The following is a 26,504-nucleotide window of genomic DNA, read 5'->3' as shown; positions in this document are numbered from 1 at the left end:
TGATTTTTATTTTTCAGCTCCCTTGGACTAGTTGTGGTGAATAGTCTGGGGACAAGTGTGGAAGCTGAGAAACCAGTTCCAAGGCTCTTGCAATAGATGAGGCAAATCAGCATTTCAAACCCTTGCATCCTATTTTGGAAAGCAGGACATTAAATGATATGGATACTCATAATTAAAAACAGAAACCAATCATTACATTACCTGACTCAGGGCATAAAGGATTCTTGGTCATCTCTGCAGTTATCACTTCTACTGTCCATCTGGTTGGTTTCCATGTAGAGGTGTCTGCAAAGCAAGTTATAAGAATTGCTAATGCATAAGAGAACTGTCAGCACAGATGGTACATGACCCAGTATTGCTAAACCTAGACTGTTACAGAAAGCCTGAACCAATATATCCTCCTTTGGAAGGACTGAGTGGGAAATGAGCAGAATTATGAGCTGCCCTTCCCCGCATCACTAAGCCTGTCTTGCCACTGATCAGCCTGGGCTCTAGAATAAGAACTGTGCTGAAAGCAACAGCAGGTCTAACATGAGAAACTAATTATTGAGCTATTTATAATCAGATGCCTATTAGGAAATATCATGGAAGAGCTAAATTAACAGTTTGTTTCTATTTCTAGAATCCTGTTGGCTGCATATTATTTAAGACTTTTTTGGAGGGAAGGGGATGAGATTAACTTTGTCAGCTTAAGACACTGGATTTTTGAAGTACATAAAAATGGGGCAAACTATTTTTCTTCTAAAATCACACATGAAAATTAAAGGAACAACTGAATCCACAAGGAAATACACTCAGCAAAAGTCTTGGGAAAACCAGAGTCTGGGTCTCTGTATGTATGCCTTTTATTTTAAGTTTTTCCTTTTAATTCCTTCTGACATGAATGTGTAATGCTGAGAATCTATGCTAATGAAGAATGTGTCCAGAAGACGTATAATGGATGCCTTTAATTATTTCTGCTGCTGTAATTGATTAACATTTTGCTTGTGCAGTACTATCACAAAGGATCAGCAGTGAAACACTGTAGTATCTAGTCCCCATAGGGTGGGGGGAAAAAAAACACTGAACATTGCCATTGTATAACATCTGCACTGCCAAAGCGAGCCTCTGTATTCTCATTGAAAGTCTGTTGGGAGGCACTTTAAGCAGCCTGGAAAGAAACAGCAGAAATAAAAGACAAAATGAAAGGGCAAAAGGCCCAAAGGGGTGAGTATGGGGAATGTTACAAGGGGAGGGAAGGAGATCAAGACAAACATGAAGAATGTGAAAACAACCATAAGTCCATAAGGAATCTGGGCAGATGGAGCAGACGGAAGTAAAAGCAGAGAAACAGAGGATGCAAATTGTATCAACATATGTATGTGTATAGGCATATATATCCATGGATGTGTACATGTACATGCATATATATATGTGTGTGTGTAAGATAATAAGGATAATGACAGAAATTAACTACAGAAATATGAGGTTCCAGCACCAGCACAGAGAGTTTGCTGATTCAGTGACCTCACACAGGACCAAATCCACCTGATTCAGCCTTTCTAGCAATTCCTTCCTTCCTGCACTAAGTCAAAGAAAGGACCATTCACCATTCACTTCCCAGCCACTTACCGAGTATCTATTATGTCAACTGTGTACTAAAGAAGGTGCATTTCCTTGCTTCAGGTTGCTTATAGTTCAAAGGGAACATGGCAAGCAAACAGGGAGTTTCGGTGCTGTGAGCAAAGAGTAAGAAAACAGATTGATCAGATATAGATGATATAGATACAGATATAGATACATGACTCATACACAGTTTGGGTGATTCCTGGCATAGATGATTTCTATCCTTAGATAGTCAAGTGAAAAGTAGGTAGGGAGAAGGATGTTCCAGGCTAAGAGAACACCTTGTGCAAAGAACTTAAGGAAAGAAGAGATGGGGCACTGTTAAAAAAATGTAAAAGTCCAATACGACTAGTCCAGAGGAGAGTGTAGGCTGGAAGACTGGCAAGTAGAGAGGTTGGCAGGCAAAGGCCAGATCATGACAACATCTCATAAGAGAATTGGTTTAAATAAAGTTTACCAAGTTTACTTATTTTAATAATTCTCAAAGATCACAATGAAGGGCATCATGAATTTCCAAGTGAGGCAAACAGTAGGCAGAATTCCTCAGGTTTGCTTTGTTTCCCCTCCCATGCTATTCTTTTAGCAAAATATCTATTTACATCTTAAGTATTTAACAAAAGACCTGATAGATGGTGTTTTAGTTTCCTTGGCTGCTCAAGCAAATACCATGCAATGGATTGCTTAAACAATGGGAATTTAATGACTCATGATTTTGAGGCTAGGAAAAAGTCTAATCAAGGCCTCATCAAGGCAATGCTTTCTTCCAAACACTGGCGTTCTGGGGCTGGCTGCCAGGCAATCTCGGTCCTGTGCTCCTCTGTCACGTGGCAAGACACACGGCAGCCTCTCCTGGCCTCTCACTTCTCTTGCATGTTCCGTTGACCTTCAGCTTCTTGCTTCCCATGGCTTTCTCTTGCTCTAAATTTTATTCTGCTTATAATTGGCTCCACTAACTGGATTTAAGACCTATCCTGACTGAATTGGGCCACATTTTAACTGAAGCAATCTCATCAAAAGGTCCTATGTACAATGGGTTCACACCCACAGGAATGGATTAAGTTTAAGAACATGTTTTTCTGGGGGGCACAGTTCCAAATCACCACAGTTTGAGAATCTTCGGCCTACATAAATGCATTTGAACTTAGCCCTGAATCCTCCATAATCTACCCATTAGTTTATCTGTTCAACGTTTTTTTTTTATCTGTCCCTTTCATAAATGCCACATATTATTTAAATGTTCCTTATCTCTTGGGAAGAGCTTTAACTAACCAAGAAAGGAAGAAATGAATTCAAAGACCATTTTAAAAAGCAAAAGCAAATATATAAATAAAAGCCCAAAGATATTTCATTTCTTCTATTTAACTCTAGAGAGAAGACTGATTTTCCAACAGAATCTTGTACATAGTATGCTCTCAGTCAACATTCATCAAACAAAGAGTAAAATAATCTAATGAACACCATCTGTCTTCTGTGTTGCTATAACAACATAATATACTTCTCTAAAACTGACACTACTAGAACACCAATCTGACACAGAACTTCCTTGCCTCTTTATTTATGCACCCATCTGGCCAAACCTTAGCCCTAGATGAACACACCTGTCTGCACCAAACAGCTGAGGGTGACTGGAAAAAGCAGCAAACAGATTGGATAACTGCCAAAAATATTTAACATGGTCTACAAGGCCCTCTATGCTCTAGCCCCTGCCTGTATCTCCACCTTCATTGTATTTTCCTCTTCCCCTCACTCTCTGTGCTTTACTCTACTATTCACTTTTAGGTTTCTCAAATATATTATCCTCTCCCACATAAGTTATTTTCATATCCTGTTCTTTCTGCCTCAAAAACTCTTGTCCCTACTTTTCCTTCATCTAGCAAATGCTTCTCATGACAGCTAACTCTCAGCTCAATTGTAAATTCTTTAGGGACGACTTCTGTGAAAACCATCTGTCTATGCTGAACCCTGCTTAAAGCCAGAGGTATTCTCAGGTCTTATTATGTTCCTCATCATCCAAAAGTAGGCGGTATTTAAGAATATTAAAATAGACCATTGAAAATTGATCTAGCCCCAGCTTGGAGAAAATATCTTGTAGAGTTTGAGTGGGGTCTCATAGCATATGGATATGCCTTGAAACAATGGTCAACACACCTGGGAACAACACACCTGGGAACCCAACAGTGAAGGTGTTGGTGGTACCTCCCAATATTCCATTTAATGGTTCACTCTCAAAATATTTGCCTCTTGATCTCATACTCCATGCTCGGCTACTCCATACATTTTGTATGCATAGAGGAGAATGTCTACTAGGGCACAGATATTTCCTTTCAATGATAGCTGAGTTGCACTATAGACATTTGCCTTATGCCTTATGCATAGAAGGGGGTCATGAGACTGGCTGGATGATTGACCTTGACAGTAACAGGGAAATGTTATTGCTGCTAAACAATGGAGGTCATAGGTATTTGAACTCAGGGGATACCCTAGACCACCTTCTGTATTATGAATATAATACAGCCAGACTCTATCAAACTTTGCACAGATAGGACCACCACAGAGTTTGGACTCTTGGAAATAAATATTTAGGATACCATACCAGGCAAAGAACCATGACTACCTCAGGTGCTAGTTGGAGAAAAGGGGAATGAAGAAGAGTTAATAATATGGCAGAAAAGAATAAATACCAATTACGGCCTCAAGATTAACTGTAGAAACAAATTGTTGCATCTACCTGTATGTCTTGGCTTGCTTCTCTTCCTTTTTATTTTCACTCACTACATATATGAGATGTGTTGTTGGCGGTTAACTTTCTCATTTAGTCCATGTGTTGCAGAGTACTGAGATGGATTCATGACAGAAGAGGAAAGAGACATAATCTAGAGATAATGGACTCAAATAAGAGAGATTCCATGACATTACCTCTGGATGAGTTCTTGAAATGGACACTTGTAGCCCTTAGTTCATTTATTCATTGATTCAAAAACAGACACCTAAAATAAATGCAAAGCTATTTATGGCAGTTCACAAAGTGCTAAGTCAGGAGGGGTGACTTTTTAGGCTTGATTCTTGAGATCTCTCCAACAAGTCATAGCAACACTTTGTATTCTCCAGGGTTTGGGAACTTTATGTTTACTGTGGCCTTGAGTAAGTGAGGACAAGAACTTCAGTGGCATATAATTACATTTCCTGTCTCTTAAATCACTACCATCTTTATATGAGTGCCATATACTCTGTTTCAATCCTTGCATGTTTTATAGTTTGTGATTATTTCTATAAAGGAGGGCAAGCTGGAAAACCCATTATAAATTCTGGCAAAATTTTTAATAGCAGAATCCAGACTGCAGATGCAGACATGGGAAGGATGGACACGCTGCTATGATCTCCATGTGTCTAGAGACAATGGTATTTGGATAACAGGATTTTCTGCATAAAAGTTTTATCATTGCAAACCAAATGTGGGTAGTTTTGGTGCTGTTGTTGCATCTGATGTCCTGAGGTTATAAAGGAAAAAGCATATGTCCTGGCAGAGCTAGATTCCAGTGTCTCTAAATTTTCTAAGGTTGGAAATAGGAGCTGAGGAGAAAATTCCTTGTAAAGCATAAATATTATTTGTAGACCTTGTTCATAACCAAGGGAGAATGAGGGATTTTTAAGTAACTCGGCCCATAAAGGCACTCAAAAATGTTTGGGGACAAAATCAATGGCATTCATTTATTGAGCACCTGCATCAGACAGGATCTTGGGAATTTATCCTTAGAATATAAAAAAAAAACAAAAAGCCACACATTTGAAAATATTAAATCTAACATTGTAATGAGAAACAAAATAATCTTTATGCCCAACAATAAGGGAATGGGACAGTAATTATGGCCTATCAGAAAGCTATAAAATTATGCAACCACTAAAACTGATAATTTTGAAGATTATATCGATACATGGACTTATTCATAATGACATGTGTGACAGAAAAGTCAAAGAGTCCCAAGGATTGCCAGCAAGCCAACACCATGCTAGTCTTCAGGGAGAAAGCAAGCTTGCCAATATCTTGATTTTGGACTTCTCCTAAACCTCAAAACCATAAGCTAATAAATTCCCCTTGTTTAAGCAAACCCACTGTGTGGTATTTGTGATAGCAGCCAGGGAATACAGGTAACTTTTGGTGCTGGAAAATGGGATGCTATTACAAATACCTAAAAATGTGAAAACAGCTTTGGAATTGGGTACTGAGTAGATGTCAGAAGAATTATGAAGCACTTGATAGAAAATGCCTAGATTACTTTGAAAAGATTGTTGCTAGAAATTTGGGCCTCAAAAGCACTTCTGGTGAGGCCTTCGAGGAAATAATGAATGTGTTTTTAGAAACTGTTGGAAAGGCAATCCTTGTTATAAAGAGACAGAGAATTTGGTGAAAGTGTGTTCTGATGTTGGATGGAAGACAGAATTTCTATGTGATGACATGGATATACAACTGAGGAAATCTCCAAGCTATGCATGGAAGGTGCAGCCCGGTCTCTCTTTACTGCTTATATTGAAATGAGAGAGAAAAGGAATCAACAGAGGACTGGACTCAAGCACAAAAGAACCAGCAATTGATGATTTGGAATATTTTCAGCCTATCCAGATAGTGTGTTATGAGATTAGGGCCAGAAGCAGCTCTAACAGGGTTCTTCTTGAGCTCCTGGAAGTGAGCCCGCAGAGAGCATGGCTCCAAGAGAAGGTGTAACTGAACCACCACTGGCTAAGGATATGGACCTATGACTCACGGATATGGTAAGCCATCTCAGGGGAAGTCAGGATTAGAAATGCATTTGTCCAGGAATGATTTATGGAAGACCCTTTTTTCTTGATGGTTTGGGCTTCCTTGAACTACACACAAAGACAACAAGTTTTTTGCAAAATTTGTATGAAGAGAAGCACTGCCAAGCTGGACTGAAAGAGACAGAAAGGAGACAAATTGAGGAAAGAATGACTTCAAAGGAAGAACCCTGGAAGCAGAGATCTGGACCAAAGAGACCTCCTCGGGACAAGAGAGGAGCCATGCATATGGAAAGAGTGGGTCTGCCCCATGCTTGGAGAGAGTGAGCTTCCACTTCATTGGCAGTGTTCAACCACTACTCCAAACTCAGAGAAAATGGGTGTTGTGGAAGAGTTCAGGCACCACTCCAGTGCTCAGAGAGGGTAGGACCCAGATCCCAGTGTTCAGAGAGAGCATGGTCATTGTGCAAGTGCTTGGAAAGGGTATAGCTGCAACTCCAGCAGGCCCAGATGACAAACCATCAATCAAGGGATAACTTTCAGAACTTGCTATCAGTTTGCCTGCTGGTTTTTTGGATTGTTTGGGACCCATTACCCCTGTTTTCCTTCTAATTTCTCCCTCCTGGAGTGGGGATGTCCACCCTTGTATATTGGAAGCAGATAATTCGTTTTCTAGGTTTCATAGAACCACAGAGAGAGGAATTTTGCCCTAAGACAGACCAAACCCATAACTGATTTTGATAAGTATTTGTATTTAGAGTTGTTACTGAAATGACTTAAGGCCTTGGGGATACTGGAATGGGTGAATGCAGTTTTCAAGTGGGAAGAACATGTCTTTTGGGGGTCCACAGTGTGGACTGTGATAGATTCAGTTATGTACCCCAGAAAAATACATGCTCTTAATCTGCTTTCATGTGTGCTTGAACCCATTGTAAATAGGACCTCTTAGAGATGTTATTTTTAGTTATGGTGTAGCCCAGCGGAATGAGGGTGGTTGTTAATATGGATTACTGAGGCCTAACAAAGAGAAAACCACAAGATGGAGTCAGAAGCTGGAAGTCAGAAGAAATCGTAGGTGCAGGAGGAAAGGAGACAACATTGCCATGTGATGGGAAAGTCAAGGAACTTCAAGGACTGCCAACAAGCCAGCATCAGAAAGCTAGTCTTCAGGAGAAAGCAAGCCTTGCTGATATCTTGATTTTGGACTTCTCTAGTCTCAAAACCAATAAATTTCTATTATTGAAGCCAACCCACTGTATTGTATTTGTCATAGCATCCTGGCAAACTGAGACAACACACTAAGGGGGATATGTAGAGATCTGAATGGCACATGCAAATGACTGCAATGAAATTGGGAGCCAGAGAATGACAGGTAACACAGTATGTGAAAATGAAGACAGCTCTTGGCGAGAACAAATGGGTTTAGGAATTTCATTCTTCTTTTCAAATATTAATTAAATGTCATTGAGTCATCAGTTCAATTACAAAGTTATAAAAAAATATAATAAACATAGAGTAGTTTTAGAGCTATAGAGCACTGTGATTTGTTCTGAGTGTAGAAGGAAGATAAGATGCACAAGGTAAAATCCTGCCACCAAGGAGTTTTGGGCCTATAATAAATTAAAGCGAATGCACTGGAAACAATAGTAGACAATATAAAACCCTTTGTTATAAAGTTCTGAACAAAAAGAACAAGTGTGAATAATCAAGAATGGCTTCAAGGAGGAAGTCAGATATCACCTGGGCCTTGAAGAGCATGGGAGGTATGGATAGATACAGGTGGGAGAAGATGACAGTTCAGTGAACACACAGCAAAGGCAGTGATGCAGAATTATGGAAGCATTGACTTATTTTTATTTGCTCTGACAAGGCATAGGCATAGTTAATGGGAGAAGGACTGCCCTGAGCAGGAAGATGATGAAGGATTTTGAAGTGGGCTCCTTTTCTGGCTCCACCTCAAAATTGAACTAGAGTTTCTGGTGTGAGTTAACTTTCCAACCAAGATCACTGAATTCTTATCCAACAGCCCTTCAAGATCACTATCATCCAGATAGGTGCTCAATTGATGTTAGTTGTAAGAATCAACTTTTATTACAAAGATATCCCTCTTGTAAAGAACTAGTTTTCTAGAGTGTTGTAGATATGGAGGTGTATGTGCTTGCAGGGGCTAGCATGTTTGCTGAGGCCCACATCTTTGCTAATATCCACAAGTTCTTGTAAAAGGCTGGTGTGGCCTATATAAAAGCAACCATTACCCTTTGGACAAATCTGCCACAAGCTGGTTGACCTTACCAAAGCCAAAATACCATGTGAAATAAAAGGCTTAAAGCCTCTCTCTTCCAGTTGCAACAGTTAAAAACAGGGCAGAACTCTAAAAAAAGAGTACTCAATATAAGGTCACATCAATCTGCCAAAGTAAAAACATAGATGGTTCCTTTTTCACCTGAATTTCCATTCTTTTCCTATTTTTCAAGGCAATAAATAATACCCTTTATGCGGCATCCTAGTTCTCAACCAAATAAAAGATAGAAAAGAAAGACTAAGGCATACAGAGGCCAAAATGTCACTTTTATTGCTATAAAGCTGATATTGGAGAATTTGGCTTAAATCTGTCTGCAACGAGCTTCCTAATAATTCAACTCAGAAGCAGACAGCTTACCCACCTAGTAATGGAATTTTCCCACACATACACACATATGCAAAACACACACATAAAACATTAGAGCACGGAGAGGCACAGTAAAATGTCTGCTCACTGCAAGCAGGCAGCTTTCAACAGAAGAGAGAGATGAGGGACTGGGCTACACATGCCTGTTTCTCTTTCCAAGTTCACAAATCAGGTTTGTCACCTCATCTCCACTGGGAAGGAATCAATGGGGCGGGGCGGTGGGGGTGGGGGGTGTTGGCCAGAGTCTTACCAAAATACATGCCTTGGCAAACTTTTGCAAGCATATCTACAGAGTAAATTCCTAGCAAAGGGACTGCTGGCTGCTGGGTGATTTTTAATTTTCATCCATAATTGCTAAATTTCCCTTAAGAAAAACTGTACCAGTTATTCTCCCAGGACCACAGTATGAGAGTGCCCATTACCTGCCTTCTTGCCAAACATTTTTATTTTTTTCAATTTGATGGGGAGGAGGGAGAAGAGAACCTTATCTCATTGTTGCTTTGATTTGCATTTCCTTAATTAGGAACAAAGTTAAGCTTCATTTTATGTTTTTTGTTTTGTTTTATTTTTACTATTTGCATTGCTTTTTTCCTATAAACTGCCTTTTATGTGCTTTGCCCTGTTTTTCCTTTAAGTGTGTATGTCTTTTATTTTTGATTTGTATGAGCAGTTACTAAACTAAGGAATTAGTTATTGGCCTTATGAAAATCTGTTTTCCTAGTTTGTTATCTATTAACACTTTCCTGCCATACATAATTCAATTTTTTTATTAGAGAAATTGTAGGCTTACAGAAAAATCATGCAGAAAATACAGAGTTCCCATTTACCACTCTGCTATTAACTTGCATGAATGTGGTGCATTTGCTATAATTTGGGAAGGAACATTTTTATAATTGTACTATTAACTCCAGGCCATTGTTTAAGGTAATGTTCACTGTGTGTTAGGCAGTCCTATGTTTGTTTCTTAAATTTTTATTCTAGTAACATATACAACCTAAAATTTGCCATTTAACCACATTCAAATATATAATTCAGTACTGTTAATTATATTCACTATGTGCTACCATCACCACCATCCCTTTCTAGAACTTTTCCATCAGTCTAAATAGAAACTCTACAATTTAACCATTACTTTCCCATTCCCCATCCCCACTCCATCCTCTGGTAACCTGTATTCTACTTTCTGACTCTATGAATTTGCTTATTCTAATTAATTCATATAGATGAGCTCATACTATATTTGTTTTTTTGTGAATGGCTTTTTTCAATCAAAATATGTGTTTAAGGTTCATACATGTTCTTGCATGTATCAGAACTTCACTCCTTTTTTGACTGAATAATATTCCATTGTATATAAATACCATGGTTTGTTAATGCAATTCACTGGTTGATTGACACTTGGGTTGCTTCCATCTTTTGGCATTTGTCAATAATGCCACTATGAACATTGGTGTGTAGTATCTGTCCGACTCCTTGTTTTCCATTCTTTGGGGTATATACCAAGAAGTGGGACTGCCAGGTCATACGGTAATTCTAAACTTAACTTTCTGAGGAACCACCAAACTATCTTCCACAGTGCTGCACCATTTCACATTGCCAGCAAAAAAAAATGAATGATTGCTCCTATTTCTTCACATCTCCAATATTTTTAATTTTCCATTTTTTAATAGTAGTCATTCTAGTGGATATGAAATGGTATCTTGTGGTTTGGATTTGCATTTCTCTAATAGCTAATGATGCTGAGCATCTTTTCATGTATTTTTGGCCATTTGTATACATTCACAGGATAAATATATATTTGAGTCTTTTGCCCACTTTTTAATTGGGTCTTTTAATGTTGAGTTGTAGGTTTTCTTTATATATTCTGGATATTAAACCCTTATCAGATATGTAGATTCCAAATATATTTTCCCAATGCATAGGTTATCTTTTTACTTTCATGATAAAGTCACTTGATACACAAATGTTCTTAATTTTTATGAGGTCCCATTTATCAATGTTTTTTCCCTTTTGTGGCTTGTTCTTTAAATGTAAAGTTTCAGAGACCACTGCCATCACAAAGCTCTGAATATGCCTCCCTATGTTTTCTTATATAGGCATATTTATCATTTTTTGATAAATCAACTTATTTTCTATTATGTTTCTGAGGATATAAGACTTGATCATGACTCAGCTAGCTCAGTGAACACAGCAGAATATAGACGTAACTGGATTTATTTCTCAACCTTGTCAAGAAATATTATTTTCTATCTTTTTAGATTGTGTTCAAGACTGCCACAGTGGATAAAGAAGACAGCAGAGAGATCAGAGCACCTCTTACAGATGTTTACAGAGCAGGTCAAATTTTATCTAACACTGTTCTGTATAAAATTTAATTTGAAAAAAAATTAATGCTGTTAAATTAGAAAATAGATTTGTAACTCACTTCTCCGTAAAGTTATGATTTAGAAAACCAAACAATCCACTCTAAAGCAAAATTGACTTGTAAGGTTGTTTCCCCATTTGCCTTCACCTTGTTTTGCCTTTAGCCTTCCATTTCCAGGCCCACCTAATATTCACTCCCCTAAAGGCACATTAACCTAAGCCTACTCTTTACACATTCATATATATACTTTGTCTCACCTATTATTTGATGAAATTGTAGAGAACATAGGGAACAGGGCTAGAACAGTGACAGAGCCAAATGGTCATCTTTTAGCACCCACCATTGGAGAATATACACTGTCGGGAAAAAAATGGCTACAGGTACTTGTAAAAACCAGACGCCTGGACTGGAAATCTCCCATGGCAAGATGACCAGCTGCTGAGGGCACAATTCTTAACCTGTTGTTGACACTGACAGAAAAGTGCCTCCTGAATTGGCTATGTTCACAAGACTCCTAAAAGGAACTTGCAGGTTATAATTACTTGTACAATGCTTAATAGTTAACAGCATTTCCATAAGCAAATATCATAATTGTACACTGGCAGTATCACTCAACTTGCAATCAGAAGATATGCCTTCTCCTCTAATATCTGTGTGTCATTTGGGGGTAAGCAAAGGTTTTTCCAACAGACACAGGAAACAATAACTATAAAAGAAAAAATTATGTATTAGACTTCATCAAAATAGAACCTTCAGCTCATTAACATGGATGTTTTTCCTCTTCTTTACATTATGCATGACAGTTTAAAGTAAAATTCATAGTATTGTGTCATGGTGTAAACATGGGTTTCTTGTAGAACTCATATATATTTCGGTCTTGCTTTTTCTATCCTGTCTGAAAATCTCTGTCTTCTAATTGGAATGTTTGACTGTTTATATTTAATATTATTATCAATATGGCTGGGTTTAAATATACCACCTTTCTATTGGTTTTCTATTTCTGCCACCTGTTTTTTGTTCTGTTTTTCTGACTTCTTAATATTTCTTAAGAGTATACTTTTTCTCCACAATCAGTCGGCTAGCTATACCTCTTTGTTTTATGCTTTTAGGAGTTGTGCTTTACAATATGTGTCTTTAATATATGTCAATCTTCCTCAAAAAAAAAAAAAATGACATATAAAATGTAAAACTTCTACAAAATAAAATTCTATCTACTTCAAGCTATTGTTATTATTCATTTTTAATTCTACATGCTATATAATCACCATGATACATTGTTTTTTTTTTTTTTTGTTTAACCATTCTATTATCTTTTAAAGGAATTTTTCAAATGAACAAAATAATTTATATTTATGGACATAAAAATCCTCAACAAAATATTTGTAAATCAAATTCAGCAAAACATAAAAATGGTATTACATCATCACCAAGGAGGATTTATCCAAGGAATGCAAGGTAGGTTTTAATACTGAAAAGTAAATCAGTGTAAATCACCATAATAATAGAATAAGGAAGAAAATCCATATAATCTTCTAAACGGATACAGGGAAAGCAATTGACAAATTTTAATATTCATTCATAATAGGATATTATTAGTTGGTAGAAATAGAAGGGAACTTCCTGAATCTAATAAAAGGTGTCTATGAAAAACCTGGGACTCAAATCATATATTCATATATACTGGTGAAATATTTAAGGTTTTCTCATTGAAACTTGGAATAAAGTAAGGATTTCCACTCTCAACAACACTTCTATTTAACATTTTATTGGGGATCTTACCAATAAGGCAAGAAAAACAAAAGAAGAAGTACAGCTGTCTCTATTCACAGACGACACTACTGTTTGTGTGGAAAATACTGAAGAATCTACAAAACAACTACTAGAATTAATACCTAAATTTAACAAAGCTGAAGGATTTAAAGTCAATATTCGAAGCCAATTGTATTTCTATATACTAGTAGCACTAATTGGAAAATTAAATTAAAAGAAGAGTTTCATATACCAAAGCATCAAAAATATAACATACTTAATATTGAAGTTAACAAAAGATAGGCAAAATGTCTGAATTGAAAACTACAAAATACTGCTGAAGGCAATTAAAGAAAACCTTAATAAATGGAAAGATACAGCATGTTTATGGATTAGAAGACTTGATATTACTTAAAGGTAATTCTCCCCAAAATAACCTGTAGAGTTACTTTAATCCCAATAATTCCAGTAGACTATTTTTAGAAATTGACAAGCCAATTTTAAATATACTTGGAAATGAAAGTGATAGAATAGTCAAAACAATCTTGAAAAAGAAGAAGAATGTTGAAAGAAAAGCACTGCCTGATAACTTTCTATAGTTATAGCACAGTGTGGTAAAGCATAAGGATAAAAAAATTAAATCAATGGAACAAAACAGACAGCCATAAATAGACCCACAATTATATGATCATTTGACTTTTTATAACAGTACTAAAGCAATACACAAGGAAAATAAAGTATTTTAAACAAATGGCTCTAGAACATGGAATATTGATACGAAAAAACTGAACCATGACCCTTACCTCCTAACACCATACACATAATTTATCTGAGGTAGATTATAGTACTAATGTGAATGCTAACATTATACATTTCTAGAAGGAACTAGGACTACCACTTAGAGTTAGGAAAATATTTCTTCAACAAGACACAGGGAGCAATAACCATAAAAGAAAAAAAATGACATATTAGACTATGTCAAATTAGAAACTTCTGCTCATCAAAAGATACCATTAAGATGACAAATACGTCAGCCACAGACAGGAAGAAAATTTCACAACACACCTATCTTACAAGGGATTGGTATTGAGGAGATATGAGGAATTCCTATAACTTGATAACAAAAAGACAAATAACCCAAATACAAATTGGATGAAAGCCTTGAACAGAAACTTTTAAAAAAATGGCTAATAAGCATGTAAATAGTGTTAGCATAAATAGTCTTCAGGGATATATATATAAAACCACAATGAGATACACCACTACATACCCACCAGAATGGATACAAATAAAATGACTAACAACTCCAATTGTTGGAGCGGATGTGCAGCACCTGGAATTCTCATAAATTACAGGTATTTACCAAAAAGACAAGAAGACACCTGCTTACAAAAAGTCTTAAAGAAGAAAGTTCATAAAAGATTTATTCATACTAGCCCACAACTAGACACAGCCAAGGTGTCTGCCAACAGGAGAATGTATTTTTTTAAAATTGTCATATATTAATTTAATTAAATACTACTCAGTGATAAAAAAAGAATAAATTTCAAAACTACTATGCTAAATGAAAAAATTCTTTCTAAAAAGGTTACATATTATATGGTTCCATTACATGAAGTTTTACAACAAACAAAATTTATGATGAAAAAAGTCAGGACTGGCATTATCTCTGGGATATTCTCACAACTGGGGAGGGGCTAAGGGAACTTTCTGAGGAGATGGCAATATTCTATATCTTGATTGTGGTTTAGGTTGCACTGGTGGGTGTACATAATTTCTCAAAAGTTATACAGGGAGGAGCTAAGATGGCAGCATAGAGAGGAGTAGAAGAGTGTTAGTCCCCCCGGAACAATTCATAAATGACCAAAAAACTAGTAAATAACCTGGAATAACTGTGGAGAGACAAACGTGACTGTCCACTCATCATCCACCAACCTGAATTGGGAGGAATGCCCAAGATCGCAGCATAAAATCTGTAAGTAAAAACTGCGGACCCATGCTGAGAGCTGAGAGCCCCTCCCTCACGGAAGCCTTGCGGTGCTAGAAAGCAGAACTCTCCAAAGAAGCTAGTGGACCTCAGCCCAGCTCCACCTGGGGTTTTAACATTAACTGCTCAATACAGACAGCAAATCCCCAACAAGCAGACAGAGGCTTTCAGTGACAATTGACCTTGGCAGAGTCAGGGGATATATCTGTCTCAGGACGGGGAACCCAGAGGATCGGGTGCTATCTCTGGCTGACACGTGAAACTGGGAGCTTTCTGTCCCTTTCTCTCTCTGTGGAGAAAGCCTCAGCCATTTTCAGCCTGCAGCGCTTTGCAGTAAAGAAAGCCTCAACCATTTTTAAATCACAGGACTTTGACCAGCAGAGTCAGAGAAACAAAGAAGTTACTGATATGCAGATGTCCTCTCTGGAGGGGGCATAGCTTCCCAAGAGGAAAGGAAGGGGCCCAGAGCTACTGCCTGCCTTACTGGAACCAGACCCCAAAGCCTCGGGGAGGAGAACCACAGGCCACACCCTCTTACAACAGCCGGTGACAGGCTGACAGGTGCACCTGCCAGGCAGTAAAGCACAGGATGTGTCAATCCTCTAAGAAAAACCATCAGGGAAACCAGATACTGAATATTTCCTCCTTCTGTGACCTGAGCCTGTTCTTATCTGGGAAAACCTGATCGGGATGGCCTAGGAGGTCAGATGCCTAGACAACACAAAATTACAACCTGCACTGAGAAAAATGAAGTTATGGCCCAATCAAAGGAACAAATGTACACTTCAACTGAGATACAGGAATTTAAACAACTAATGCTAAATCAATTCAAAAAGTTTAGAGAAGATTTGGTAAAAGAGATAAAGGCTATAAAGAAAACACTGGGCATATACAAGGCAGAAATTGAAAGTTCAAAAAAAACAACTAGCAGAATCTATGGAAATGAAAGGTACAACACAAGAGATGAAAGACACAATGGAAACATACAACAGCAGATCTCAAGAGGCAGAAGAAAACACTCAGGAACTGGAGAACAAAATACCTGAAAGCCTACACACAAAAGAACAGATAGAGAAAAGAATGGAAAGATATGAGCAAAGTCTCCAGGAACTTAAGGACAAAACAAAATACAGGAATGTATGTATCATTGGTGTCCCAGAAGGAGAAGAGAAGGGAAAAGGCGCAGAAGCACTAATAGATGAAATAATCAATGAAAATTTCCCATCTCTTATGAAAGACATAAAATTAAAGATCCAAGGAGCTCAGTATACTCCAAACAGAATAGATCTGAATAGGCCTATGCCAAGACACTTAATAATCAGATTATCTAATGTCAAAGACAAAGAGAATCCTGAAAGCAGCAAGAGAAAAGCAATCCATCATATACAAAGGAAGCTTAATAAGACTATGTGCAGATCTCTCAGCAGAAACCCTGGAGGCAAGAAGGAAGTGGTGTGATATATTTAAGATACTGAAAGAGAAAAACCGCCAACCAAGAATCCTATATCCAGCAAAGCTGTCCTTCAAATATGAGAGAAAGCTCAAAATATTTTCCAACAAACAGACAATGAAGGACTTTGTGAACAAGACACCTGCCCTACAGGAAATACTAAAGGGAGCACTACAGAGTGATAGGAGAAGACAGGAGTGTGTGGTTTGGAACACAATTTTGGGAGATGGTAGCACAGCAATGTAAGTACACTGAACAAAGATAACTATGAATATAGTTGAGAGAGGAAGGTTGGGAGCATGTGAGACACCAGAAGAAAGGAGGAAAGATAAAGACTGGGACTGTGTAACTCAGTGAAATCTAGAATTATGATAAAATGTACAAATATGTTCTTTTACAAGGGAGAACAAGCAAATGTCGACTTTGCAAGGTGTTAAAAATGGGGAGGCATTGGGAGAGGGATGCAATCAACATAAACTAGAGACTGTCACTAAAAGAATCATTGTATTATGCTTCCTTTAATGTAACAAAGGTGATATACCAAGGTAAATGCAGATAATAGGGGGGGATAGGGGAAGCGTGTTAGACACTTGACATTGGTGGTGTTGTCTGACTCTTTACTTTGATTTAAGGTTATCTTTCCTTTTGCTGCTTCCTAGCTGTCATTTTTTTTCCTCTTTCTTTTGCCTCTCTACCTTCTTTGACTCTCCCTCCTGCCTTGTGGAAGAAATGTAAATGCCTGTATATAGATAGTGGTGAAGGTGGTGAACACATAAATACGTGACCATACAGAGAACCATCAATTGTTCACTTAGGAAGGAATGTATGACATGTGAACAAAATCATTAAAAAAAAAATGGGTTGATGAAGAAACCTCAAGGGCAATATACTGAGTGAAATAAGCCAGACACATAAGGACAATTATTGCAGGGTCTCACTGATAGGAACTAATTATAATATGAAAACTCATAGACATGAAATATAAGGTACCAAGATATAGGACGATGCTAAAGAATGGGGAGCGGTTGCTTAGTATGAGCAGAATGTTCGACTGGGATGAACTTCAATGTTTGGAAATGAACAGAGGTGTTGGTAGCAAGATGTGAGAATAACTAAGTGATGAATGGTACATTAATGAGGTAGAAAGGGGAAGCTCAGAGTCATGTATGTCACAAGAAGGAAAGTTGGAGGTCAGAAGACGGGAATGTATAAAACTGAATCCTATGGTGGGCAATGTCCATGATTAACTACAAATATTAGAAATTTCTTCCATGAACCAGAACAAATGTATGACAATACAATTAGAAGTTAATAATAGAGGGGCATATAGGGAAAAAATATATACCTATTGCAAACTATATACTACAGTTAGTAGTATTTCAACGTTGTTTCATAAACCGTAACAAATGTACTATACCAATACTACGAGTCAACAATTGAGGGGGGTTAGTTAGGGATATGGGAGTATTCGAGTTTCCTTTTCTTTTCTTTCTTTTTTTTTTTTTCTTTCTTCGTCTTTCACTTTATTTCTTATCTGGAGTAATGAAAAAGTTCTAAAAATTGAACAAAAATCAAATATGGTGATGGATGCACAGCTGCATGAGGGTACCAGGGGCAACTGATTGGATAATCTTATGGTATGTGAACAATCTCAATAAAAATTTAAAAAAGTTATAGAACAGTACACAAAATGTTTGTACATTCCACTGCATGTACATCTATCTAAAGAAAAGTACTGTAAACAAATACTGAATTCTAATGATATGTGTGCTGAGATAGGGTAATGTGTACCAATATCTGAAACTTACTTTGAAATACAACAAAAATTGATTGATGGACAAGGCCATGAGACCTGAGGCAGGGACACAAGCCAATGAACCTGAAGAACTGCTGGAAGCCAGCCCAAGAACTTTACAGATTTTGGGGAGAAAGCATCACCTTGCTGACACCTTGATTTTGTACTTCTCCTAGACTCAAAACCCATAAGCCCAAAGTCCCTTGCTCATCTCTGCTGAGTACCACTCATATCACTGCTGTATCTAACTTAAGATCATCTAGAAAACAGATGTTCAAAGACTGTCTTAAATTGTTATCAGGTCTAGAGGGAAGATGAACATTTCTCTAGACATGCCTAGAAAAGCACAGAAAAAAAATCAACAGACTCAGCAGCTAATTAAAAGTATGAGACTGCAGTGATGTCCTCAACATGGTGGTGTAAGTCATCCTCTGAAAATAAACCACCCCAATGATGCAGCAAATAAAAGAACAAATCCCACTTGCTCAGAACTCTAAGGATGGTAGAGACTGGAGAAGGACTCCACAAATGTTGACTCAAAGAAAGAGAAAAATGTCAGGTAGGAAATTTCTGTCCTGGACTAGCCAGTCCTCATCCATCTTCCTCAATCAGTCCCACACAGCTTTGGAATTGCTCAGAGGTAGCAGCCCAGATACCTCCCACCTCCTACCAGGAACACAGACAATAAAGCCACTCACAGCAGTGAATTAGAACTCCTGGCATATCCAAACACAGGGATCCAAGGCCACAGAGACCCAGGGCAGAACACAAGCTGCTGAGGAATGCCGCATACAAAAGGGCACCCAGGAGGAGCTTCCAAAATCAAAGAAAAGGGAAGGAGCAGCAAGAACCTACTTCTCTCCCCAAAGCAGTGAGTAGTTAGGCAGAAACTGTCTGAATCAATTGGGGGATCCAGAGACCAGAGGAATTCAGTATAACATCTAGGGAAGTACAGAGTAAAGACACTGAGAAGCCACAGTGAAAGACTGTGAGTAATTCTGTCCAAGCCTCCTTGCATCCATCCCCCACCCTTGAGGGAAATGGTAGCAAGTGGCCTGATCCTTGCCTGGGGGTTCAGGGCAGCTGAGAACTAGGACAGATGCAGGAGTCCTGCACCCCTAAGTAGAGAGGGAGACCGAGGCCAGCACTGAGCCAGATTTTGGCAAGTAAAGTGAGAACACAGGATCCCTTAGTTTCAGCCCATCCCAGTCAGGCACCACCAGACACTATTGTTTTGACCATATCAGAATTGAAACTGGTAAAGAGCCATAACAGCCTGCCTTCTATAGAGCCGAGGGGAATAGGTAACCAAAAAGTGCTTTCTGCTGGGCAGAATGGGAAGTATAGCCTGGTGATGTGAAAGTTAAAATAAAAAGGAGGGGGGTGGTTGGAGTCTCCAACTCTCTTCCAGAGCATGGGGTACATGCTCTGTTTGGGCTGGGAAATACTGATGAACCAACAGTCAAAGAAGAGCCTTAATACAAACCCAATCAATAACAAAATCCTAAACAATAGAGAAACCAAACTTCAGAATAAGCCCATCAAGGTAGTTAGATACCTAGATATCAGCAAAAATTCACCAGCCATACTAAAAGGAAGGAAGATACGACCCAGTCAAAGAAACAAACAGTCGGAGGAGATACAGAATTTAGAACTAATCAAACAAGTTAAAAAAAAATGTCCTAAATCAAATTGAGAAATGGCTGAAGAGATAAAGAATATTAATAAGACACTAGGTGAGCATAAAGAACAATGTGAAAGCATACAAAGAAAAACAACAGATCTTATGAAAATGAAAGACACAATAGATAAAATTAAAAATATCCTGGAGACACACAACAGCTGATTTGAAGAAGCAGAAGAAAGGATCAGTGAGCTAGAAATTAGACCAACAGAATCTGAACATAAAAAAGAATAGAGAAAAGAATAGAAAAATTTGAGCAGGGAAATGATTGACAACATGAAGCACACAAACATACACACTGCAGGTGTCCCAGAAGGAGAAGAGAAGGGAAAGGGACAGAAAGAATATTTGAGGAAATAATTGCCAAAAATTTACCAGCTCTTTTGAAAGACAAATATGTAAACCAAGAATCTCAACATACTCCAAACAGAATAAATGTGAATAGAACCTCTAAGACACATACTAATGAGACTTTCAAGCGCCAAAGAGAAAGGGACAATTCTGAAAGCAGCAAGAGAAAAATGATACACCAAATTCAAGGGAAGTGAAATAAGACTAAGTGCTGATTTCTCATCAGACACCATGGAGGCGAGAAGGCAGAAGTATGATATATTTAAGACACTGAAAGAGAAAAATTTCCAGCTAAGCATTATCTATCCAGCAGAATTGTCCTTCAAAAATGAGGGTGAGTTTAAAATATTCACAGATAACTGAAGCTGAGAAAGTTTATTAACAAGAGGTATGCTCTACAAGAAATACTAAAGATAGTTCTGCTGGCTGAAAATAAAAGGAGGGAGAGGACAGGAAGAAGAAATTGAAACAAAGACTATCAGTAAGGATAACTAAAAGGTAAAAAAGAGAGAAACAAATAGATCCAACAAATAAAAGCCAAAGAATAAAATGGTTGAAGTAAGTACTTTGAATGTTAATGGATTAAATTCCCTAATCAAAAGATATATATTGGTAGAATGAGAAAAAAGAAAATGGATCCATCTAAATAATGTCTGTAAGAGATTCACTTGAGATCCAAAGAAACAAATAGCCTGAACGTGAAAGGCTGGAAAAAGATATTCTGTGTAAACAGTAACAAAAACAAAAAAAAAAGGAATCTGGGTAGCTGTACAAAATAGACTTTAAATGGAAAAATGTTATAAGAGATAAAGAAGGACATAATATATTAATAAAAGGAGTAATTCACCAAGAAGAAATTATAATCATAAATATTTATGCACCTAATCAAGGTTCCCCAAAGTACATGAGGCAAACACTGGCAAAACTAAAGGGAGTAACAGACATCTCTACAATAATACTGGGAGACTTCAACACATAACTCTTTTCAATAAGATAGAACATCAAAACAGGATAAATAAGGAAACAGAGAACCTAAATAATATGATAAATGAACTGGATTTTACATACATATATATGACATTGCACCACAAACCAGTAAGACATACAGTCTTCTCAAGTGCTCATGGAACATTCTCTAGGATAGACCACATGCTAGGACGAAAAAAAAAAAAAAAAAAAAAAAACTGGCCTTAATTTTAAAAAGATTGAAATGATACAAAGCACTTTCTCTGATCACAATGTAACTAAGCTGGAAATCAGCCAGGGAACTGGAAAATTCAAAAATATATGGAGGTTAAACTACACAATCTTAAACAATCAAAGAAGAAATTGCATGAGAAAACAGAAAATATCTTGAGACAAATGAAAATGAGAACACAAAATACCAAAACTTATGGGATGAGGCAAAGGTAGTGCTGAGAGGGAAATTTACAACCATAAACAACTACATTATAAAGAAGGAAAGAGCTAAAATCAAAGACCTAACTGAATTCCTGGAAAAAATAGAGAAAGAACAGCAAACTAATCCCAAAGCAAGCAGAAATAAATAAACAAAAAAGATTAAAACAGAAATAAATGGAGAAAAAAAGATAAAATAGAATCAATAAAACCAAAAGTTGGCTCTTTGAGAAGATCAATAAAATGAGCAAACCCTTAGCTAGAATGACAAAGGCAAAAAGAGAGAAGATGCAAATAAATAAAATCAAAATGTGAGGCAGTCATTAGCACTGACCCCATAGAAGTAAAAACGATCTTAAGAAGATACTATGAACAACTGTATGCCAACAAAATAGACAACTTAGATGATATAGAAAATTACCTAGAAACACACAAATAACCTACACTGACTTGAGATGACATAGAAGACATCAACAAACCAATCACAAGTAGAGAGTGAATCAATCATCAAAAAACTTCCAACAAAGAAAAGCCCAGGGCCAGATGCCTTCACAGGTGAATTTTACCAATATTCCAAGAAGATTTAATACCAATCCTCATCAAACTCTTCCAAAAAATTGAAGAGGAGGGAACACTACCTAACTCATTCTATAAAGCCATCATCATCCTAATACCAAAGCCTGATAAAGATACTACAAGAAAAGAAAATTACAGATGAATCTCTTTAATGAATATAAATGCAAAAATCTCACAATATATTTGCAAATTGTATAATCAAAAGAATTATACACCATGACCAAGTCGGTTTTATTTCAGGTATGCAAGAGTGGTGGTTCAACACAATAAAATCAACTAATGTAATGCACCATATTAACAATTCAAAAGGAAAAAAAACACATGACTATCTCAATTGATAGAGAAAAGGTATTTGAAAAAATCCAGCATCCTTTCTTGGTAAAAACACTTTGAAAGGAAGGAATTGAAGGAAACTTCCTCAACATGATAAAAGAAATGCGTGAAAAACACACAGCTGACATTGTACTAAACAATGAGAAACAAAAAGCTTTCCCTCTAAGATAGGGAACAAGACAAGGATGCCCACTGTCACCACCATTACTCAACATTGTGCTAGAAGTTCTAGCTAGAGCAATTTATACAAGAAAAAGAAATAAAAGGCACCCAGATTGGAAAGGAAGAAGTAAAACTTTCACTATTTGCAGATGACATGATACTACATTTAGAAAGTCCCAAGAAATCTATGACAAATCTACTAGAGCTAATAAACAAGTTCAACAAGGTGAGAGGATAAAAGATCAACATGCAAAAATCAGTAGTGGTTCTTTATACTAGTAATGAACTAACTGAGGAGGAAATCAAGGGAAAAAATCCATTTACAATAGAACTAAAATAATCAAATATCTAGGATAAGCTTAACCAGGAAGTAAAGGACCTTTATTCAGAAAACTACAAAGCATTGCTAAAAGAAATCAGAGAAGACTTAAATAAAGAGAGTGAATCAATCATCAAAACATTCCATGTTCATGAATTGGAAGGCTAAACATTAAGATATCAATTCTACCCAAACTGATCTACATATTCAATGTAATACCAATCAAAATTCCAACTGCCTACTTTGCACTAATGGAAAAGCTAATTATCATATTTATTTGGAAAGGTAAGTAGTCTCAAATAGTCAAAAATGTCTTGAAAAAGAATGAAGTTGGAAGACTTAGGCCTCCAGACTTTAAAGCATATTATAAAACTACAGTGTAAAAAACAGCTTGGTATTGACATAAAGATAGACATATTGACCAAGGGAATCAAATTGAGGGTTCAGAAATTGACCCTCAAATCTATGGTCAATTAATTTTTGACATGGCTGCCAACTCCATTCAACTGGGACAGAACAGTCTCTTTAAAAACAGTGCTGGGAGAAATGGATATCTATATCCAAAACAACGAAAGAGGATGCCTATCTTACACCCTATATAAAATTTAATTCGAAATGGATCAAAGACCTAAATTTAAGAGACATTATCATAAAACTCATAGAAGAAAATGTAGGGGATCATCTTTAAGATCTAGTGATAAGCAGTGGTTTCTTAGATCTCACACCCAAAGCACAAGCAACAAAAGAAAAACAGATAAATAGGATCTATGCTTCAAAGGGTTTCATCAAAAAGGTAAAAAGGTGGCCAACTCAATAGGTCAAAATATTTGGAAAACATGTATCTGATAAGGGTTTGATATCCAGCAAATAAAAAGAAATTCTATAACTCAACAATAAAAAGACAAACAACCCAATTTAAAAATAGGTAAAATTCCTCCAAAGAGGAAATACAAATGGCTAAAAAGCACATCACTAGCTGTTAGGGAAATACAAATCAAAAACCATGAGATATCATTTCACATGCACTAGATGACCACTATTCAATAAATAGGAAACTACAAGTGTTGGAGAGGAGGTGGAGAAATAGGAACACTTATCACTGCTAGTGAGAATGTAAAATGGTGCAGACATTTTGGAAGATGGTTTCATGGTTCCTCAGGAAGGTAAGTATAGAGCTGCCATATGAACCACCAATCTTGCTATTAGGTATATACTCAGAAGAACTGAAAGCAAGGATGTGAACAGACATTTGCACACCAATATTCATAGCGGTATTATTCACAATTGCCAAAAGACAGAAACAAATCAAGTGTCCATCAACCGATGAATGGACAAACGACATGTTTATACATACAATGGAATGTTATTCAACAGTAAGAAGGAATGAAGTCCTGAAGCACATGACAACATGGATGAACCTTGAGGATATTATTGTGAGTGAAATAAGTCAGATGCAAAGGACAAATATTGTATGATCTCACTAATATGAACCCATTATAATATGTAAAATCTTAGACATAAAATCTAGAATATTGGTTACCAGGAGATAGAATTAGGCAACAGAATCAAGAGTGGATGCTCAGTGTGTGCAGAAATTTTTACTAGGTTGAATTCAAATGTTTGAAAATGGATAGAGATGATGGTAGCACATAATGGTGAGTGTAAATTAACAACAGTGAATTAGGTGTGTGATTGTGGTTGAAAGGGAAAGTCATGTATGTCACTAGAAGGAAAGCTAAAGGTTAAAACATGGAACTGTGTAACACAGTGAACCCTGTGGTAAATGACGATTGTGGTTAACAGTACCAATATTAATAAGTTATTTTATGAACTAGAACAAATGTATGTCACTATTACAAGGAGTTAATAATAGAGTGGTATATGGGATAAATGCACCTATTGCAAACTATGGACTAAAGTTAACAGTAATATTTTACTATTCTTTCAACAATAATAAATATACCAAACCAATGCTAGGGGTCAATAAAAGAGGGGATAAAGGGTATAGGACATTTTTATGTTTTGTTTTGGAGTAATGAAAACATTTTTAAAATAATTGTGGTGATGAATTCACAAATATGTGATGATACTGTAAGCCATTGATTGTATACTTTGGATGGATTGGATGTTGTGTGAATATATCTCAATAAAATGGCATTAAAAATAAAATTAATTTAAAAAATTGATTGATGGATAGATAGAAATGTGATGAAGCAAGTATACTAAAATGTTAATGGCAGAATTTGAGTTGTGGATATATGGGTGTTCACATTAAAATTCTTTCAATTTTCTACATTTTAAATCTGTCAACATAAAATACTGGGTTAAAAAACAAAGCATGTGAGAACCTTCTGCAACTCCAAAGTGCTAGACAAATAAAATATATTCTTAGGATCTCACTTAATTCTTGACACTTTCTGACTTTGAGGTTTAGGTGGCCAACTCCTACAAAAAAAAAAAAGGTCCTTATTAGCCAAGTAATTACAAGTACTACCATGGGTTCCTAAAGGAAATTCTTGAGATAGGATGATGAAAGTAAATAAAGAAAGAAAATTCTTTCCTAGAAAAACAGTAGAATGCCACAGTAAGATGACATCCTTCAAGCCACTTAAACCAGACTCCTATTAGAATCCTTCTATAAAATCTGTATTAAGTGGTCCTAACAATTACAGTTTAAGTTCCTACTATGTACTACTTCACAAGGATCTTTATTTACACATTATTTACTACCAACAATTACCTTGTAAGATAGGTATTACTGTTATCTCTTTTTAAAAAATGAGGGAATTGCATTTCCTGAACAACTAGACCTTTTTACACATGGACATCCCAGGAGAAAACCTTCACGAGAAAGACAAGGGAGAGGGCAAGGGACAGGGAGAGGGAGAGGGGGGAGAGGAGGGAGAGGAGGGAGAGGGGGAGAGGGGGGGAGGGGGGAGAGGGGAAGGGGGAGGGGGGAGGGGGGAGAGGGAGAGGGAGAGAGGGGGAGAGGGGGGGAGGGAGAGAGTGATGTGGTTCTAATGTTGGTAGAAAGCAGGTGTCTTAACTGTTGGCCAAATGTTAAAGTACTAGAGCAATTCAGTTTCCCAATTTGCCATGATGCCAGCTACCCAGAATTAACAAAGACCTGCATATATCAGCAAACAGCTGAAGATAATTTTCAGTAACACTGTGCGCCCAAAGCAAAGAAAGGCATTCTAAAGATCTCATTAAACCTTTGGAGCCTGAATGTTCAACTGATTTTACTGTAAGCTACAGACTTTGCCTCCTGCACTCTCCAAAGTATCTCTCAAATCAACATTTTTCTGGG

At 37.0% G+C, this 26,504-nt stretch overlaps 1 long non-coding RNA gene across 1 annotated transcript in view; it reads right to left on the bottom strand.

Annotated features, from left to right (window-relative positions):
* Positions 1 to 213: 213 nt before the first annotated feature.
* Positions 214 to 26,504, bottom strand: part of LOC119505399 — a 165,109-nt gene continuing 138,818 nt past the window's right edge. Inside the window, exon 3 of the long non-coding RNA XR_005210732.1 lies at positions 214 to 285. This is a non-coding gene — a long non-coding RNA (uncharacterized LOC119505399). The remainder of the gene's footprint in view (positions 286 to 26,504) is intronic.

Source organism: Choloepus didactylus, chromosome 10, assembly GCF_015220235.1.
Source record: "Choloepus didactylus isolate mChoDid1 chromosome 10, mChoDid1.pri, whole genome shotgun sequence".
NCBI classification, from domain to species: Eukaryota; Metazoa; Chordata; class Mammalia; order Pilosa; family Megalonychidae; genus Choloepus; species Choloepus didactylus.
Note: the sequence above shows the minus strand (reverse complement) of the source record. Positions and strands in the feature narration are given on the sequence as shown.